Below are 12,657 nucleotides of genomic sequence, written 5' to 3'. Positions count from 1 at the left end.
TGCACCCATTAACTCGTCATTTAGCATTAGATATATCTCCTAATGCTGTCCCTCCCCCTTCCCCCCACTCCACAACAGTCCCTGGAGTGTGATGTTCCCCTTCCTGTGTCCATGAGTTCTCATTGTTCAATTCCCACCTATGTGTGAGAACATGCGGTGTTTGGTTTTTTGTCCTTGCAATAGTTTACTGAGAATGATGGTTTCCAGTTTCATCCATATCCCTACAAAGGACATAAACTCATCATTTTTTATGGCTGCATAGTATTCCATGGTGTATATGTGCCACATTTTCTTAATCCAGTCTATCCTTGTTGGACATTTGGGTTGGTTCCAAGAAGAACATTCCATGCTCATGGGTGAGAAGAATCAATATCATGAAAATGGCGATACTGCCCAAGGTAATTTATAGATTCAATGCCATCCCCATCAAGCTACCAATGATTTTCTTCACAGAATTGGAAAAAACTACTTTAAAGTTCATATGGAACCAAAAAAGAGCCCGCATCGCCAAGTCAATCCTAAGCCACAAGAACAAAGCTGGAGGCATCACGCTACCTGACTTCAAACTATACTACAAGGCCACAGTAACCAAAACAGCATGGTACTGGTACCATAACAGAGACACAATGGAACAGAACAGAGCCCTCAGAAATAATGTCGCATATCTACAACTATCTGATCTTTGACAAACCTGACAAAAGCAAGAAATGGGGAAAGGATTCCCTATTTAATAAATGGCACTGGGAAAATTGGCTAGCCATATGTAGAAAGCTGAAACTGGATCCATTCCTTACACCTTATACAAAAATTAATTCAAGATGGATTAAAGACTTACATGTTAGACCTAAAACCATAAAAACCCTAGAAGAAAACCTAGGCAATACCATTCAGGACATAGGCATGGGCAAGGATTTCATGTCTAAAACACCAAAAACAATGGCAACAAAAGCCAAAATTGACAAATGGGATCTAATTAAACTAAAGAGCTTCTGCACAGCAAAAGAAACTACCATTAGAGTGAACAAGCAACCTACAAAATGGGAGAAAATTTTCACTACCTACTCATCTGACAAAGGGCTAATATCCAGAATCTACAATAAACTCAAACAAATTTACAAGAAAAAAACAAACAACCTCATCAAAAAGTGGGCAAAGGACATGAACAGACACTTCTCAAAGGAAGACATTTATGCAGCCAAAAAACACATGCAAAAATGCTCATCATCACTGGCCATCAGAGAAATGCAAATCAAAACCACAATGAGATACCATCTCACACCAGTTAGAATGGCAATCATTAAAAAGTCAGGAAACAACAGATGCTGGAGAGGATGTGGAGAAATAGGAACACTTTTACACTGTTGGTGGGACTGTAAACTAGTTCAACCATTGTGGAAGTCAGTGTGGTGATTCCTCAGGGATCTAGAACTAGAAATACCATTTGACCCAGCCATCCCACTGCTGGGTATATACCCAAAGTACTATAAATCATGCTGCTATAAAGACACATGCACACGTATGTTTATTGTGGCACTATTTTTTTAAATTTTAATTTGAAATTATATTATTTATAATTAATATTTTATAATTCATAATTCAAAGTTTAATTATGCAATAAAATGTTTAGCTCTTAAGGTACATTTTGATGTCTTCTGACAAGTAAATATGCCCACATAACCCACACTGAAGTCAATATTAGACCATCTTCCTCACCTCAGAAAGTTCCTTATGCCCCTATGGAAGTCAGGTACCACAAATGAGAGAAATCCACAGTAGTGGTTTCAAAACTATATATTAGTTTTCTTTCTCCATGAACATTATGTAAATGGAATCACATAGATGTACTATCCTGTATCAAACATTTTTGGCTAAAAATGATATCTAAGAAATCCATTCATTCTACTGTAATTATCAGTGCTTTTTAATTGCTGGATAGTACTTTATTGTATGGATATAACACAATATGTATTTATACTCTCAGGTGGATGAACATTTGGGAGGCTTCTAGTTTTTGACTATTATGAAAAACGTTCCTTAACATGACTTAAAAATGCTTAACATTTTTTTACAAGATTTTTGATGAATATACATTTTCATCTGTTTTGGGTAAACCTAAGAGTGGGAAGTCTCTATCAAAGGGTAGATTGACATTAAAAGAACCTGTCAAACTGTTTCCCAAAATTGGGGGTTTCACTTTTCATTTCCACCAGTAAGGTATGAACATTTTAGTTTTTCTTCATCTTTGGAAATGTTAGGCACTAACCATCACTTGATTTTAGCCATTGGATACATATTTGTGGTAATAATGCAGAAGTTTGATATGTAAAATATGTAAATGTTGAAACATTAAAATATAAATTATCTATGAGAAAAATGGATACACGACATCAAGTGAAAAATAACACAAAGTATAATTACACAATAAACATATGGAAATAAGTTAACCCCATATAGCACCATATCGAACAGCTGCTAATTAAAATATGATGACACTTTAAAATTTATCAAATTAGACGACTAAAAATAAAACTGCAACATTGTTGTGAGAGTAGAGTATAAGGGATATTTATATGGTCTTTTATTTGGAATATAGATTTATATATATTTCTCAAATAATTGGCAATATTTATTAAAGCATATTAAAATGTCCTACCTGTTTGTTATCTTTAATTTTAACTTTCATACAAGTATAATAAGGAGATGATACAGGATAAAAATGGAAGTTTTTAGCAAAAATGTTGAAAGATGTATAACATCAACATATTTAAAACCTTTTAAATGTCTAATTGAAATTATTAAATTGAAGCCCATAGACTCTTCTTAAATATTTTTACCATTAAAAATGTTTGGAATAATATTTCATAATCCATTTATGCTTAAGCTTAAAAATATTACATCTAATTTGATTTGTATTCATAGTGATATATAATCATATGTAAAAAAATACGCAAATATATTCGTGGAAGAAACACTTGAAAATTGCTGGCATAATAGATGAGTGATGCCATTATTTCTGACTTGTGTTTTCTTTCTTTTTTTTCACATTTTTGACAATAAACATGTAATATTTTAATTGGTTACAGAGGACTTTTTTTCTATTTGTTTACATATATTTTCTTGCATATGACCCATATTATCTATTTGAATTATTTATAATTCATACAGTTATCTGTATTCTCTTACCTTACTATTTCATTTCCTCCTTTTACTTTTACTTATTTGCTTGGATGTCTGGAAAATACTTCAAATATTGATTTTGTATCCCCAGCTCTACTCCTACCACAGTCCTCCATAAAATTACCCACCCTTCCCCACAGTCACACATAAGAGGAATTTAATGTAAGATATATCCACTCAATGTCTCGCTTACATTTATAACTATGACCTCTAATTTCTATCAACCTTCAGGAAGTGGGCCTAAAAAATTACTGTTGATGCAGTACATGGTCTAAAATTATCCAAAAATAGCATTTGTGATAGTTAGAATACAAGCTGAAAACTGATTGCTCCACATGCTGAATTGGTCTGTAAGTTAATTTTGTTTGTCCTGCACAATGCTTCAAATTTCATTTATTTCCACAATTGAAACATTTTACATAATAACTGAGATTTTCAGCTTTACTCAAAATGTAAGAAAGATTCAACCACGTTGAGTCTGTGGTTCTGCAAATCCTGAAAAACATGTCAAATACCCCATTTGTAGGCAGTCTATGTTGATCACCAGCATCTTTTTAGTTTATTTATAACTGAATTTTATTTTAAATTATAAAATGAAACTTTGCCTATGCAATGTGTGGTACTCAAGAGAAACTGACCCTTTATTCATGTTCACGTGTGGGTCCTAATTAGCTTTGGTCAGTCATGACAATCAGATCTATTTTGTAGGTGATTGACTCAGAAAATTCAGCTTTAGCCATCAACAGATAATATCCAGCTAGTGCTATGGTCCATATGTTTATGTACCCCAAAATTAAAATCTTAAAATCCTAACTCCCAAGGTGATGGTATTAAGAAGTGTGGACTTTAAGAAAGTAATTAGGTCATAAAGGCAGAGCCTTTATGAACAGGATTAGTGCGCTTATAAAAGAAGCTCCAGAAAGCTTCCTTGCTCTTCTGCATTGTGAGAACAAAGCAAGAAAACATTCTTCATAAAGAAGCAAGCTCTCTCTCAATACCAAATCTGCCAGTTCATTGATCTTAGACTTTCTAGCTTCTAGAACTGTAAGAAATAAATTTCTGTTGTTTAGTAAGCCACCAGCCTATACTATCTTATTATAGAAGCCCGAAGGGACTGAGACACCTGGAGATGGTTTTAGCCAGAAAGTGAGCACATGGACTGAAGTGAGCCAAGCCAAAGAAGGAAAGACTTTATTCAAGCCTTGTAGAAAAACTAACTCTCTCTCTCCCTCTCTCTTTCTTTGTGTCAATGAAAAAAACTGAAGAGAGCCTTGACAACAGTAACACTGATACTGACTATCGGGACTTCCAGTCATACAAAACATATTACTTAGGTCATTTGAGTCAGATTTTGATGACCTGTAATAGGAAGCATCTATTTGAAACTCTCATTTAGTTGGCGCACATATGCTCCCACTTAAAAGATACCCATTTGCAAATCATTATCCTGGACTTAGCCTTCTTTACTAATCTGTATTTCCTATGTGACTCTTGAAAGCATTTGGGTTAATAAACACTAATTTAGCAAACTTGAAACGTTATATTTTAAAATAATCCTCAAAGGACGTTGTGTGTATGTGTGTATGAAGGGGGAACTCATGATGTTGACTACATATCCTTAATTTATATACCTGAGAAGCAGACATTTGATGTTTTTTATTAAATACAGATTAGAAATTTTAGTACTCAGAAATAAAGACATACTTTTATAAGAGATGTGCAGCTTAATGCATATATATGACTGAAAATAGAGTATGCTCATACCCACACACGTGTTAGCACTATCGGTTTCCTCAAATACAAATTTGAAAGCTGCACGTATGTCTTCTTTTAAAAAGTGTCAGTTCATGTCCTTTGCCGGCTTATTAATGTCATTGTATGTTTTGCTTGTTGAACTATTTAAGTTTCTTATAGACTCTTATAGACCCATCTCTAAAGGTTACCACTGCTAACCAGTTTCTCACAGACACGTGTAAAAGCATATATAGCAAGCAAGATTGAAAGGTCATTATTATATATATTTAATTCTACTTTATATTTAGTTCTACTTGAAGGACTGTAAATAATACCTAATTCTACTGTTTTAAAGCATTTCATAGAATTCAATATTCAAACAGTCCTCAGTCATATATAAATATGGCTAAATAAGTGAATTAGTCCTTAAATGTACAGCCTGTTAGTAAATAATGTAACAGACTATTCTAATTCATCATATTAGTATAGTTTTTTTATTCCCTGAAAAGTACTATTTACAGTTAATGGATCTCCTCATCTGTAAAAATATTAACTTGGTCACGAAAAACATCTTTTAATAAATATTTCTGAAATGTGAAATTAATAAAAAGTCGTAACACTGAGTTTTTAGGCTATGTAAATTTTCATTAAAATAGTGACTCCACTAGTTTTCAGATAGTCATGTGTAGCTTGACAGGTATAGTTTGGTAATAAAGACAAAAATTTACTGTCCAAATTATTCACTATATTGATGTTAGACATAAAGAAATTTGAAACTCTCTAGATTTAAAATCTTTACAATTTGAAAATATATTGTCCATTCATATTCACATAGACATTATGTGTTAAGTATCAAATAGATAAAAAATATTTCTGAAAATTTAAATATCTTTGAAAAAGATTAGTGATGCCACTATTTTTATTTTGGATTTATATAATTTTCTGCTTATTAGCACCAGCTCGGTGCTTAAAACAGACTAATTCTATCTGCGTAGAAAAAAGCACATTCTATGATTCTATATCTCATATATTTAAGGGACTTTTATTTTAAAAAGTAAACAGAGAACAGTAGCCAATAACAACAGCAAAGGAGTAACAACAAACAGCTGTAGCTGCAACAATACCAGTAATAAAACAACAAGGTAAAACAAATATAACCTAGAAAACGAAGGTAGTATATGAGGCATATGTAACTAAATACTTTTTTCATGAGTTTAGTGATAGATGAATTGATTAACAAAATATATTTCCTCTAACAATCTTGCCAGTATGGCTTTTCACCACCATTGCATTAAAAGAAAAGCTAACTTTTCCTAAATCTTGATATGTGAATTTAAAAAAATGGCTTCCATTGGAGTTACAGTGTTTCTGAAAATCATTTTTGGCACAGTTTTCTGCTTTAGACAGAACATATCCTAGTGACTTAAGTTGGAGTACAACATATCAATTTAATGTAAACCAATATCTTACTAAAAAGATGTACACTTTTAATGTTTTCACATATATTTTATAACAAGCATGACTTACAATATGAAAGAGCTAAGTTATTAAACATAAACTTAAGATACCACAAAAATATTCCTATTTTCAATTTGCCAAAAAGGAAGAAAGAAAAGAGAAAGAAGGAAAGAAAGGGAGGGAAGGAAGAAAGAAAGGAAGGAAAAGAAGAAGAGAGGAATTGACGAAAAATCAAGTTGTTTTCCCAATGACATTTATTAAAGAGACTGTCTTCATTGTGTGTTCTTGGCACGGCACACTTGTCAAAGCTCATTTGACTACAGATGTGTGGATCTATTTCTTGGCATTTTTTCTGTTCCATTCATTTATATAATGGCTTTTAGGGGTCCTTCTGTTTTGAACACTGTAGCTTTGCAATATATTTTGAATTCAGAGGTTGTGATGCCTCCAGCTTTGTCCTTGCTCAGTATGGCTTTGTCTACCTGGAGTCTTTTGTGGTTCATTATATATTTTGGTATTTTTTTTAATCTGTAAAGAATATCATTGGCATTCTGACACAAATTGCATTGAATCTGTAGGTCACTTTAGATAGTATGTTTATCTTAACATTATTAATTCTTTTAATCCATAAGCAGGAGATTACCTTGCATGTATTCGTGTGTTTAATTTTTTCATCAATATTTGTTTTTCTGTCCCTTTCTGTCTCTTCTCTTTGTAAAAATTCCATAATGCATGTATTGGTTTGCTTTATTGTGTCCCATAAGTTGCATACTTTCTTCACTCTTTTGTATTCTTTTTTTCCTCTCTGATTAGATAATTTCAAAAAACCTACTTTTGAGTTTACAACTTCTTTCTTTACTTAAATTAATCTGTTGTAGAAGCTCTCTATTGTATTTTTCATTTCGTTTATCTTTCATCTTCAGAATCTGTTCAGTTCTTTTTTATAATTTGTATCTCTACATTTAACTTCTAGTTTTATGTATTGTTTTCCTAATTTTATCAATTTATTTATGTTCTCTTGTGCCTTGCTGCACTTCCTTAAAATGTCTGCTTTTAATTCAATGTCTGGTGATGTATACATCTCCACTTTTTGGTATGTGGTTACTAGAGCTTTATTAGTTTCCTTTAGGGATGTCATGTTTCCATGACTTTTCATGATCTGTGTAGCCTGGCTTTGTTGTTTGTGCATTGGTAGGGCAAATACCTCTTCCCGATTTTACAGATTGGTCTTGGCAGGTAAAGACCTTCCCCAGCCAGATGCTCAGCCTAATGGGACTGCCTAGAGGATCACAGTTGAATGGAGCTGGAGTAAGTCACAGATCTGTTGTTGGACTTGCAGTTGAGTTTACATTTGGCAGGCCTGTTATCAAGCACATAGTCAGGTATGGTTCCTGCCATATCACCAGGTGGACAGGACTACCTCTTGGACCACAATTGGGTAAGACTAGAGGCAGATTATTAGGCCTATTACATGTTTACTATGAGGTCCTCCCAGAATGGGCCTGTTGCTAGTGGTGCATACAGTTCAGAAGGTTCCTGCCAGATCCCTAAGCAGGCTCTTGTTGGATCAATGGAAAGGTCCCAGGACAAGCAAGCAGGACTGCCTCTGGGACTGTGATGGGTGTGGTTGGGGCTGAGTAACAGGGCTGCTTGAGGGTCCAAGGTTGGTAAGCCTGTTACTGAGTGTCCTGATTGGCATAGATCTCACCAAGCCCTTGATCAGAGAGGATTACCTACAGACCATGATAGAATGGGACTGAAGCCAGGTCAAAGGGCTGCTTCAACAGCCCTACCACAGTCAAGTTTGAGATTAATGGGCATGTTACCAGGAGCATGGACAGGAGTGTTTCCTGTTGGGTCCCTGGACAGGTTGGTCTGTGCCCAGACTGTAGTTGAACAGGGCCACAGGCTGATTTAGGATCTGCAGTCAGATCAAGGTTGGTGGACCTGTTACTGAGGACATGGACAGGTATATCTCCCACCAGGCCCTGAGTGGGCAGGGCTGTCCCAAGACAGCAGCAGAACAAGTCTAGAACTAAGTCTTAGGAATGCTTTATGGTCCATAGCCAGGACTGTGAGCCTGCTAACCACGAACACAGACAGGTGTTGCTGGATCCCTGGGTGGGCAGGGCTTACTCTATAACTCATTATAGAGTAGGACTGGAGCTGAGTCACAGAGCTCCTTCAGAATCCACAGTTGGGACTGGAGTCAGTGAGCCTGTTACTGGGGATACAGATGGGCTTGTCTCCCACCGGCTCCCTGGGTATATAGAACAGCCACTAGACTGTGGTAGAGAAGGGCTACAACAGGATTACATAGCTGCTGCAAAGTCCACAGCCAAAAATGGAGTCAGAAGGCCTGTTATTGGGGATGCAGATGAATGTGTTTTTTTTCTGGGTCTCTTAGAAGAGGAGGCTAGCAGTAGGACCATGGCAAAGTAGCATTGGAGCCAAGTCCATACGGTGGCAGAGCTGCTTTCAGTCTGGGGCTAAGACCACATTCAGTGAGCCTGCCACCGAGGCACAGTCCTGCATACTCAAAGCAGTCCTCCTCTATCTTGGGCTTCTCTGGTATTTCGCAACATTCTACCTAAATGTCAGAGCTACTACTGAGAAGGCATTTTTGTTGGAGAGTGACTGCCAGATCATTGTTTGTGTAGAAGAGATGTGAGCTGAGATACCTCCTATTCCACCATCTTGCTGAATACATACTGTATAGTTCAAGAATAAATAATTTCTCTCTCAAAAATATAACTTAGTGACTGCCAAATTATGCCCTATAATAAAAAATATGCTTAAAAGAATAATTGCTCTTATGCTTTTCCAAACAGTATACTATATGGAGAGTTAATAAACAAATTTTAAATTTATTTTGTGAACAAATACTCTTTTGGGAATAGCATATAAAATTAATCCTTATTACCTTTACTAGAAATAATAGGCCAAGGGGAGTGGATCACTTGAGGTCAGGAGTTCAAGATGAGCCTGGTCAACATGGTGAGACTCCATCTCTACTAAAAATACAAAAATTAGCCGGGCATGTTGGTGTGTGCCTGTAGCTTCAGCTACTCGAGAGGCTGAGGCAGGAGAATCTTTTGAACCTGGGAGGTAGAGGTTGCGGTGAGCCGAGATTGCACCACTGCACTCCAGACTGGGTGACAGAGTGAGCAAGACTCCGTCTCAAAAAAAAAAAAAAGAAAAGAAAAGTAGTGTTTTCTATGTACATAGTATAAAGAATATTTTCCTATATTGCCATACATTTTTTTCCAGTCTAAATGAAAAAGAAAAAAAAAACTTCAAATTGATTGGATAATGAATGATATCTTTTCATTGGAATGTTCAGTGCCACATCAAACATTAAATTAATTATCATATAATTTCCACTAAACAAACATCAATAACAGAATATTGCAACCATTATCTCACAACTCTATAATTAACAGAACTCTTTTTTATGACCTCCAGGTTCTAGTCAAGTCTTATATCATGTAAATTGATTACATTTGTCACTACATCAGTTGTAATTTATTTCCAAAACTTGCAAGATATCCACCAAACATGTCCTGTATTTGTGAGTTTGTCTGTTTGACCCCGAACTCAATAGTTTTTTTGAAGAGGAACATCAAATGTTGTGGAAATATATTTATGTAGTACTTCATTTTTTATCAGGTTCTTTCCTATATCACATTGATTAATGATCCTAGGAGATAAGCATGCTTTAATAATAAAATAGAACAATTTCCATTTCTGTAAGGTCAACAATACCCCCAACCAACAAATATCAGAGAAATCATGATTGTCATTTCTTTCTTTTTGGTGACTTAAAGTAATATAATTGGAGAAATATCTGTTACTTTCTACTTGTTAATTCGAATTTGATGTGGCTAAATAAAGATTTAAGTAAAAAAAAATTTTATGTAAAATATAAAGGTATATATATTCCTGACAGGCAGAGATACCATTACAGTAACAAGGATAGTGGCTATATTGAACAATAACATATAGCTTCAAATAGCTATAAGAACGATATTCAATATTCCCAACACAAAGAAATAATAAATGTCTGAGATGATGAGTATGATAATTACCTTGATCTGACCACTATACATTATATGTATCAAAATGTCACTGTATGTCACACAAATATGTATAATTATATGTCAATTAAATAAAACACACAAAGAATTTTGAGAACAGGCATAGAAACATAAACCAATAATTGGAAAACTGATTGGGTCATATTCTAGGAAACAAATCAGCAGTCAATATATGGATATCCCAAAATATAATTGAATCAGAACACCATCTGCAAAATATTTTAACAAAAAGACCTCATAGGGCAGTTTAAAGGCATTATCTCAGGTTTATCTAAATTATTTTTATAACCTTAGTGTATAGACCCTAATTAGTATAAGATTTAGAGATGTGTATGGACCATCATGTAAGAATAATAACTGAAGGAAATATTTTCATAAACATGCACTTTAGTACCAAGTGTTACCATATTTATTTGTACTATATAAATAAATAGGTTAATGTCAAGCACTATTTTATCACCTGGGAATGACTAAAAACCTGAGAGAAAAAATAGAGAAAATAAAATCATATTTTGAGTGATTTCTAAGGCCTAACTGAAAGAGGCAAGGACAGATACGCCATGCACAACTTTAAGCGTGGTATTGTATTCACTACATTTTAAGTACTAAGTAATAAATACATATAAATGCAGTTTTATTTAAAACGAACTATTGCCATATCCAATATTATACTTTTCTTATAATAACTAGGCAACTATGTTTACATAAAAGTAAGAAAAACATATGCACTGCTTTTTCTAATTTCTTTCTTTTTTTGGTACACCATCATTATCAATGTTTTCCAAGTGTAATATTTTCCCCTTTACCTAACCACTATTTTCCTTCATTGTCTTACAAAAATTCACTTTATTGCATTTAATAAATTATCTTAAATGTGCTTCCATAACAAGTATATTTGTTGCTATAATTTTTAATTCACATGCATCTTTCTATATGCTAACACCTATTTATGTCTGCATTTTTTAAACTCAACACAAAATTTAAAAATTTGTTTGTGTTCCAGCAAGCATGATTATTTTAATCACTTAAATACAATGCATTTAAGATACACACTTAGCTTTATTTCCTGAAATCATACTAAAACACCAACAGAGAGTAAGAAGGAATGAATAATATGTAAGTAAAGGAGAAGTGATAAAGCCGGAAGTTGGTGAAGGATGGAAACCTAAGCATGGAAAGAATGTGAGAAGCGAGGGTGTATTCATATGACAGAAGCCCACCAAAGCATAAGAATTGAAGACTTCAGCAACCTCTAACAGTGGGTGTGGAATAGGTCTGAAAAGAAAAGGGCTGTTTAAAAACACTTATAAGAAGTAGTTAAAGCCCCAGATCACTTCCTACTCAAGTGGAAGGCAAATGTCTCTGGACTCAGAATGAACAAATGAACTTTGATGAAATGAAAGTTCAGTGCAGAAGATTTTAAACGAATATCTAGAACTTAACCATTAGATATCAGGACTTTTTTTTCTTTTGCTCAACAATCATAATGTTGGCAGTCAGTATTATATACGTGACAGGACATTAAACTGTTTCTTTTCAGGGAATGGATATAGCCAAGAATAAAAGACAGACTTCTGAGGATTCCCAGCCAAGCTTCTGGTTTCCACACAATCAACAAAAAGTGAACCAGAATTTCATAATCTGAATCTTAATATGCACGTACAGGAGAGGATCACTAGATATTTGTCGGACTATCCCCAATTAACAAAAACATTGTGCACACCTGTTGTGCACACCCACAGAGAGGAAAACTTTAAAACATTACTTAATATACCAAAATAATCTCAAAAATGAGAAGATAGGGGATTTGCAGGAAAGCAAATTTCTATCAAATATATCAAGTCTTCCTAAGCTAATTTATGAAAATAATATGATTCCAATGCATATGTCAGTGTTACATATTTTCTAAAACTAGTTAAGTTAATTCTTATGAGGAAATAATTTTAAGACCAATATTAAAGAAGAGCAACACAGAAAAAGAGAAATAGGTAAGGGACATTCATATCATATATTAAACGTATTATAAATTCTTGGTCACACTGAACATGAACAGATAAATGAAAGGAAATTAAAAAACTCAAAGACAGATGCAAATACATTTTGGAGATATGTATATGACAAGGTAGCATCTCATTTCAGTGTGGAAAAAGAAAGTGCTTCTAGGATTCTGAAAGTGCTTCTAGAATTCTAT

This window comes from Hylobates moloch, unplaced genomic scaffold, assembly GCF_009828535.3.
Source record: "Hylobates moloch isolate HMO894 unplaced genomic scaffold, HMol_V3 SCAFFOLD_4, whole genome shotgun sequence".
Lineage (NCBI taxonomy): Eukaryota > Metazoa > Chordata > Mammalia > Primates > Hylobatidae > Hylobates > Hylobates moloch.
The sequence above is the reverse complement of the archived record's forward strand: the minus strand, read 5'-3'. Positions refer to the sequence as shown.